Here is a 9,036-nt window from a genome sequence, read left to right as displayed (position 1 = left end):
ACCCACACAAGCCTAGACAGAAATGTCTCCTATGTCCCTCCAAAATGGGCATTCTGAGGAAATCTGGGACAAGAAAACTGCTCCTCCTTGGCCACATTTCAAAATTCCTCCAACATTTTAGTCCTCCCCCTCCACCTCTACATATGTGGGGACATTTCATATCATGTGGTAGGAAGTGGAAGAAAGACATTATCAATCCATAAAAGTGCACATTCTCGTGGAGGGGGTGGTGGTGGCAAGGACTCTGTCTGTCCTGTGTGACACTGTATTCCGAGTGCCAAAAACAATGCCTAGCACATAGTAAGCATTCAGTTAATACTCGTTGCATGAATGAATAAATGAGAAAAATGGGGGAAGTCAATGATCTTGGCTTCTAATTTGTAAAAGTTTCTCTTCAGAAACCTCTATACTTCTTCTGTGGGCACTTGATATCTTGTGATTTTATCCAAACATAAGCATTGAAGGATGTGGGTTCTGCTAGACATGTCGGCACCGATGAGATGACTTAAAATTTCTCCCACGTGCAACAAAGGCAGCATCAGTAAAGCAGATGCATTCAACACCCTCATGCGATGGTATCAACCTGCTATGGTTTGGGTTATCAGTTAGATTAGATTCTACCTCATGACCCATGATGGCTACTCAAGCCCCAGCCATCAGCTTTTATCCCAACCAGCAGAATGAAGGAAGGAGATTTCCCCAAAGTTACCTATGACACTTCTGCATACATCCCATTAGCCAGAACTTAGTCACATGGCCACAGTTAGCTCCAAGGAAGGAAGTCTTTTTTTTTTTGTATAAAATTATTATTTTTTATTTTAATCATTGTTCAAGTACAGTTTTCTCCCCCCTACTCCCATTCCAGCCCACCCACCCAACCCTCCCCCCTTCCCCCCATTACCCCCCACCCCTAGTTTTTGTCCATGTGTCCTCCAAATTTGTTCCTGTAATCCCTACCCATTCCCCCCTGGAATTCCCTCTTCTCTCCCCTCTGGCCACTGTCAGGCTATCCCCTATTTCAGTGTCTTTGGTTATATTTTGCTAGTTTTTTGTTTTGTTTTGTTTTGTTTTGTTGTTTAGATTCCTGTTAAAGGTGATATCATGTGGTATTTGTCTTTCACTGCCTGGCTTGTTTCACTTAGCATAATGCTTTCCATCTCCATCCAAGCTGTTGCAAAGGGTAGGAGCTCCTTCTTTCTTTCTGCTGCATAGAATTCCATTGTGTAGGAAGGAAGTCTTTATTTCAGGTTCTATTACAAAGGGAAAAATGGGCAACATAGTGGGGGAGATGTTTGAAATGGTTGGGGTGGGGGGCAGTTTGACATGAAAAGTTGGGCCTTGGCGAACCAGGGAAACCTCTGTGAACTCACGCTCCCGTCTATGGAGCCATGGTCACCGCCCAGCACCACCTGAGGGCAGAAGAGTCTGGGACGAGCTTGGAAAGCATGGCTGCTGGAGTCAGATGGCCGTAGGTTCAACTATGTCTCTGGGCCTCTCCTTCTTCCCTTTATGGGGGGCGGGGGGTGGGCACAATACCCATTGTGCAAGGTTGTTTATCTACTGGGAGATCCCTGGGATGGAGTTATTACCCATGAACAGGGCTTTCTTTTGGGCGGTAAAAACATATATAACTTACCCTTGCAACCCTTCTTAGTGTACAGTACAGCAGTGTTAACTATATGCACATCGTTGTACCACCGGTTTCTAGAACTTTTTCATTTCGCAAAACTGAGATGTTGCCCCTGTTGAGCACTCCCCGCCCCCTGCAGCTTCTGGCAGTCACCATTCTACGAAGACTTTAACTAGTGTAGATACCTCACACAAGCGGAATCATACAATATTTGTCTTTTCGTGGCTGGCTTATTCATTTAGCAGATTGTCCTCGAGTTTTATCCCTATTGTGGCATATGGCGGGATTTTTCTTTTTTACTACTGAATAATATTCCACTGTCTGCACATGCCACCTTTTAAAAATTTCCCTTATTATTCATCCGATGGACCTCTAGATTGCTTCCACCTCTTGGCTATTTCAAATAATGCTGCTTAAAACTGGTGCTTTTTATCAGAGACTAGTTAGTATTAAAGATTGGTTCTCTCATTTCTTTTAATACCCTTGGGGGGGGTGCTTTTTTTTCTGTATGTAAATAAGCATTAGGTTAAACATCTTAGGTGGAAATAAAAAAAGGTGGGCGAATACGGAAACTCTGTAAGTATCACATATCATTGAGTGGGAAAGGGAAAGGTGGTCGGGGACAATGACAGAGTATAGATTCTCCTTGGGTGGTCTGTTTGAACAGATAGGGAGAGACGATCTATAAGGTTGTCACATTGTTTAATCCGAGAGCGGCTGAACTTCCAGACTCCAGATGTTTACTGACGTGAAGGGTGCAGAACCATCCCCCAGTTCTCCCTGGAGTCCTAAATAAATCCTGACCCCCAGGATCACAGGTCTGGGGCAGCTGTGAGGAGGAAGGACCACCCAAAAATGAATGGGTAGTTCCTGAAGTTGAGAGACAACTTGTCAAGGCAAAACCCTAGCTGATCATAACTATGAGAAGCTACGCTTGGGATTTCCAGTATTCTACCCTACAATGATTTCCTGAGGAGACACATAAAATAAGACTAAAATCAATGTCTTCATTACAAAACAAAGTCTTTACCCACATTTGGACATTACACACTTTGAATCAGAAGTGTTTGCTGTGCATTTGTGAACAGAGATGGTGTCAGAGAAACAGGACTGAATCAGGTTCCCAAGGAGCTTCCTAGTAGTTGGAGGGAAAAGGCAAATACTCATGAACCTGGTACGCAATATACAAGGCAGTGTATACTGAGTGTGGTCTTTGGAGGAAGGGGACATGCTCTTGGCTGGGAAGCGCAGAGACTGACTGGGGGGATGGGGGTTTGCACTAGACTCAGAAGAATGATAGCATTTAAATAGATGAACAGGGTTCAGAGAGGCATTTTTTGTTTGTTTGTTTTGCTTTGCTTTTTTTAGCCAATATGTATTTCGTATGAAGTATGAAATTGAGGACAACGGCAAAAAGACATGGTCCCTGCCTTCCTGGAGGTTTCCAAAAATTATTTCAGTGGGGGAGTGGATTTTTCTAAGGAGACCCACACTGCCTTGGCTTCACCCTCCGAGGGAGCCCCGGGGCACCTCCAGGACACGACGTCCCTGGAGCACAGCTTGATGAGCCGGGGTGGGCAACCAGGGCGGACGGTCTGGCTGTGGCAGCAGCCGAAGAGTTGGCTCTGACGCAGTTCCTTGGAGCCTCCGGCAGTCAGTCATCCTGTGACCACACCAACTTGGTCCTCGGTGTGGCCATCTTCCAGCACCCCCTCATCTAGGCCTGGCTGGCTGTCCCCCTGCGTTTCCTGCTCAGCCCCTGACCCTCGGCTCCTTGGAATGGTGTTTGGTCTCCCACTGTGGGGCTCCTTCAGACTTTGGCTCTTAAGCTGATTTAGGAGAGAAGATAGGAAGAAGTGCCAGTGGGGTTTCCAACAGGAAATGCTCTGCAAGACACCAGCCTTCAAACTGAGAGGGTGAGTGGCAGTCAGGCAGGGAGGTGGGCTGGGCGGGAGAAGCGTTGGATTCTGGGATATACCAATAGCCAACTCAGGTTTAAATATCTAGCCTTCCAAATATGTAGCCTTCCAGCTGGGTGACCCTGAGCAAATTGTAGCTTAGAGGCCTCTTTTCTTCATTTGTAAATCTGGCAAAATAATACCAAGTCACAGGATTATTGCAAGGTTGCAGTTGCAGTGAAAAAACTAACAATGAAGCACCCTGCCCCTAGGGCAAATGGGCAAAGGCCAGGGGAAAGGGGGTCCTGCCTGAGAGGGAGCGGGGGAGCCTCCTGGAGCTCTCAGAGCATGTGGGGAGAAGAGCAGAGGCCCGACTGCTGGGCCAAGGGTGGGGCCATGTTTATGATTTTGGAGAGGATCTGAAGACTCGGCTCAACTGCCTGCCTTTTACTCCATGGAGCCCATCTGCGGTCACTCAAGGAGAAATGGAGGGGACTGGGGGAGGGGGCTGGGAGGCTAGGAGGTGGGCTGCAGAGCCAGCCTGTCACTCCAGGATGATGGATGAGCCTATTCCGTGGCTTGTAATTAGTGCTGACTGGCTCTGAGATTCTTCCCTTGAGGGAAGGTTCCCTGCTCCTCCCTGCAGGGAGGCCCTCCTCAGGGGTGGGGGCTGGGCTGGATGTAAAGTTTGCCCTGAAACTCTGGCACACACTCCCAGACGCTGGTGTGCGTGTGCTTTTGTACCTGCGTGTGCATGTGACTATGGGTATGTATCTGTAACTCTTGTAACAGTGCATGTGTGAACATGTCTGCGTACTGTATGTGTGTTCTTTGTGTGTACTTGCATGTACATAAATGTGCACTGTGCTCAGTTGCTAGTCAAGACAAAGATTAAGTATGCAACAAGAGGAATATGGGAAATGCTAGACTTTTGCCTGGGTCCCTTGAAGCTGACTTTCAGCTTCAAGCAGTCACTTGACTGGCCCCTTTTAGTTACCCAATGGCAGGCAGCCCCTGTCCCGAGGGAGGAAACTACAGAAGTGTCCGTGTCTCTATGGACACTGCCCCTTCCTGAGGTGCCTGGTGGCCAAAGCAGGTCAGGATGGAGGAGTTTTCCCAATTTGCGTAAGGGTTTTTCTGGAATAAAGGAAATTCATATTTTCCCAACATTTCTTCCAAAGATTAACAATTGTAGAGAGTAATTTCAACCAAGATTTAGGACAAAGAATATCAGTAAATTCTCTAAAATAAAAATTCCTTGCTCCAGCCACTGTGGCTCAGTGGATTGAGCACTGGCCTGAGAACCAAAAGGTTGCTGGTTCGAGTCCCCATCAGGGCACATGCCTGGGTGGTAGGCCAGGTCCCCATGTGGAGGCCTGTGAGAAGCAACCAACTGATGTTCTCACACATCATTGTTTCTCTCCTTCTCATTCTCCCTCCCTGACCCTCCCTCTCTCAAAAAATAGAAATAAATAACATCTTTAAAAGTAAAACAAAATAAAATAACCTTGAGGGAAATGGAATCTAGCTTACTGAGCACTGGGGCCAACTCCCAGCTCCACTGCTCACCGGCTCTGAGAACTTGAAGGAGCAGATTTACTAAGGCTTCATTTTTTCACTTGCAAAAAGGGGATAAAAAGCCCTGGCTGGCATAGCTCAGTGGATTGAGCGCGGGCTGTGAACCAAAGTGTCGCAGGTTCGATTCCCAGCCAGGGCACATGCCTGGGTTGCAGGCCATAACCCCCAGCAACCACACATTGATGTTTCTCTCTCTCTCTCTCTATCTCCCTTCCTTCCCTCTCTAAGAATAAATAAATAAAATCTTAAAAAAAAAAGGGGGATAAAAATGGTGTGGTGCTATCACATATTATATAAATTCAAGTCATACAAATGTGAAAAACTTCAAATCCCCTTAAGTTAATGAATTTATTCCCATGAGTTTACAAACAAACAAACCGATTTATTTTAACTGAGATCAAATCCTTACCTTTAGGATCAAATCCCCTTAAATTTAAAAATCCATCAGGGTTGCACGATTTCATAGTTGGTCAGCAGAAGGGGCTGTAGCCTGTGCTGACTGCCATTGCCATGTGACAGCATCACTTGAACGGCACCAGTAACTGTCATCAATGTCATATCGTGTGAACCAAGCTGTTGTTTATGCTTGTCATAACTTCTGAGAGTGACATTAATGACCAATGTGCTGTTGTTTTAATAGTCAACATTGTCATTTAAAACACTTTCTGTTTCCTGTAATGATATTATCTTAGAGTTCATTAAGTGGTGGTGTGAGTGCCAAAAACCGCTTTCCAAAATCAATAACTTTGTAATGGAAGTTGGAGATGATAAGACATCATGGAAAAGCCCAACTAACGGCCAAGCAGTTAACTTAGGAGGGCCTACTCCGTGAAACACCAGAGATGTTAGTGTTCGGTGAATAAAAAAATAGCACGAAGGCAAAAATTATTCTCCAGTGGTTGAAGATTCCTCTCCTTGCCTTTAACAATTATTCTTCCAGAAAATATGCTGTCAAATTATGTTAAGTCTTGAGTTATTCGATGTCTTAAGTATCATATCCTTTTCATAAAGTGTCATCTCCTCTTAAAGGATATTATGTTATCCATTTAAAAGTCTCGGCACAGCAGCACCTGACAGCTTGGTAAGCAAGTGCATAGTGTGTGGTGGTTTTGCTATTGTGGTTATCAGTCTCCACCCAAGGGTTTGCAGGGACCAGGCTAGTTCTGATACAGCGTGGGACTCAGGTCAGAAGCCTTTCGGAATCCAGGCAGAACCTGCAGGTATTGATTTTTGAGAAACAGTGGCTGAGCAAGTGCAAACGGTGAATTTTGGAATCAAAGTTTAAATGCTTGCAATGGTTGTTGAATAATCAGGGACCTCACAGGAAGTTACACAAGTCCAAAAGGCTACGCAAGACAAAGTTTCAACAGCGACACCACGTGGCAGCAAGGACTAACTGCAACGGACCTTTAATCCCACTTCAGGGTTTTCTCAGCACCACCTCAACCAAACCCAGGTGGGGAGGATTGTGTCTTGGGGAGGGGAAGCAGATGACTGGAACTTTGTCCATCCCTGAGTAGGACTACAGGGTGGGGGCGAGGAGGGGGTGTTAGATGTATGTGTGTGAGTCCTCTGTCTTTCTCAAAAGTGACACATGCAGGTGCCAGACAAAGCAGAAAAGCGTAAAATTGTGTGTAAGAAACTTCAAACTTCACATAATGAATTGTTTCTAATGTTATGATATAGAAAAAAGCAAGTTGTGGGGGAAAGTTGCTAAGAGTTTCTGTACAAATATGTGAAACACACGGTAGATTGGAAAAGTAGCCACAATTTTATATATATATATACACAAAAATAGTCCATGCCCTTTTGAGAGTCAGTGACCCTAAGCTGGTCTGATGACTTGCTTTGGCCAATGGAATGAGGCAGAAGTGACGTCATATTGCCTCTGCTCACTCTTAGGCCCCTGCAACCTCCAGATGAACAAGACCAGGCTTGCCTCCTGGAAGAGGAGACCACGTGGAGCCGAACCTGTCAGCTGTTTCATCTTATCCAAGGCCAAAGATGCATTGGAAGGGGCTGTACAGGCTCAGCAGAGCCAAAACGCATCACACCTCCCAGCTAATCAATCTTCCAGCTGAACCTGCCAGCCCACACTGACTCAGCGACTAAGGAGCTAAATCAATGTTTACTGCTTTAAACAAACAAACCAAAAAAAAAAAAAAAAAGGGACACATGCCCTCTTACAAGAAAAACCTCAGAACAGAAAATTTGCTTCACTTCCAGATTTTCTACCATTTCCACATGAATAAGAATGTGATGATTCATTCATTCAATCATTCATTCATTCAACAGATGGTTTTTTTTCAGTGTAAGGCACTTTGTTAGGCTTGGTGGGGGTACATGGTTCAGGGCATAGGAAAACACAGACCTGATTTACAGCCTGGTTTGGGCAGAAAGGAAATCGTCCTGGCCAAATCAGCCACTGAGCAGTACACTGGAATTCAGACCTGGGATCACTTTACAGCTGTGTGACCTTTGGACAGTTCCTTGCCCTTTCTGAGCTTTCCTTTCCTTATCTCACAAGCAGGGAAAACGGCTGGCTCTCAGCATGGGGGAGGGTCAAAGGTTGGCAAAGCACTGGGCCCATGGGTCAGAATCACTTCCCACCCCCTGCCTTTGCTCAGTCACCTCTCAACCCATCAGGATCTCCCCCAGGAGGGGGCAGTTTTCCTGAATTTGGGAGGTGCCTTTGCTTTCAACATTTCCTCAACAGGAATTTGGCATCTTTCAGCAGAGACTGACATCAGGGGCACTGCAAAGGGCAGGGCATGCAGAGACAACTGTGCCAGTCAAGCGCGATGTGAACTGGTGATCTCTCTGTGCCCCCAGAGCTACAGGCCAAGTCTGGGCAACTCTTGTTTGGTTCTCAGCCTTGGCTGGGACACTGAGCTGCAAGAAAGACCTCTGACCCAAGACATGGCAGCCTGAGGTATCGCCCACCTGGGTGAAGCAGGTGACAGGAGATGACAGGGCAGGGGATAAGCTGCAAATAAGCCTCAGACCCAGTCTTCCTTTCCCCCCTCTCTGAAACCCCTGACCTCCGCCAGAACATGCATAAACTAGAAAGAGCACACTGGAAGCTTGGGTTGCCTCCCATCTTGCACTTCCAGAAGCTGGCACCCAGCCCAGGCCATAGAGAAGGGGACCAGCCTCAACGGCTGAGCGCTGCCAGCCCAGCTGCAGCTCCCAGCCAGGTCACTGACCGCACTGCCCCCCCACCCCCCAGCCTCCCTTTCTCCTTATCAGCAGGCTATTCTGTGAGAAGGGGGTGGGGAAGCCAGATTCTGCAGGTGGCAGAAGTCCCTGAAGCGAGGGCAGCAGGGATGTGAACGTGCACCCTGGTGGCAGGGATGGCTTTAAGGAAAACACTCTCCCCATAGAAACATTGGGCAGAACTAGCTTGAGCCAAGATGAGGAGGCCCTCTAGGGCAGACAGTTGAGAAGTGGCTGTGGACTGACGGCCAAATCCCTATTGCCATCCTAGGGTGTGCGTGTTCCTCTAGTGCTGTTTGTGGTTGTGAACCTGAATGTCTGAGTGTGTGAGAGCAGGGTGGGTGGAGGGGAATGGGGGTGGCGGGGGGGAGGAGAACAAGGATGACAGCAACTGCAGGAGGGGCTAAACCCAGAAATCCCAGTCAGCGAGTTTGGGTGGACAACACTGCACCCAGGACAGGGGACGACGGGAGGGAGAGGAGACAGACACAGTGGAAGACGAAGAAAAAGACAGACAGGGGACAGACCAAAGGATGGGATTAGGAGGGAGAAAGGGAAAGCGGGAGACAGAAGGGCTAAGAGCCAGAGCATCAGTGAGTCTATGAGGATAAGCTAGAAACGAGAAAAACACAGTAAGAGGCATCTTCAGAGGTGAACAGAACGCTGTGTGTTAAGAATCTATCTTCCTATCTGTCTCCCTCACCAAGCTGTAGG

The sequence above is a fragment of the Phyllostomus discolor genome, chromosome 6 (assembly GCF_004126475.2).
Source record: "Phyllostomus discolor isolate MPI-MPIP mPhyDis1 chromosome 6, mPhyDis1.pri.v3, whole genome shotgun sequence".
In the NCBI taxonomy this organism is placed as follows: domain Eukaryota; kingdom Metazoa; phylum Chordata; class Mammalia; order Chiroptera; family Phyllostomidae; genus Phyllostomus; species Phyllostomus discolor.
The sequence above is the reverse complement of the archived record's forward strand: the minus strand, read 5'-3'. Positions refer to the sequence as shown.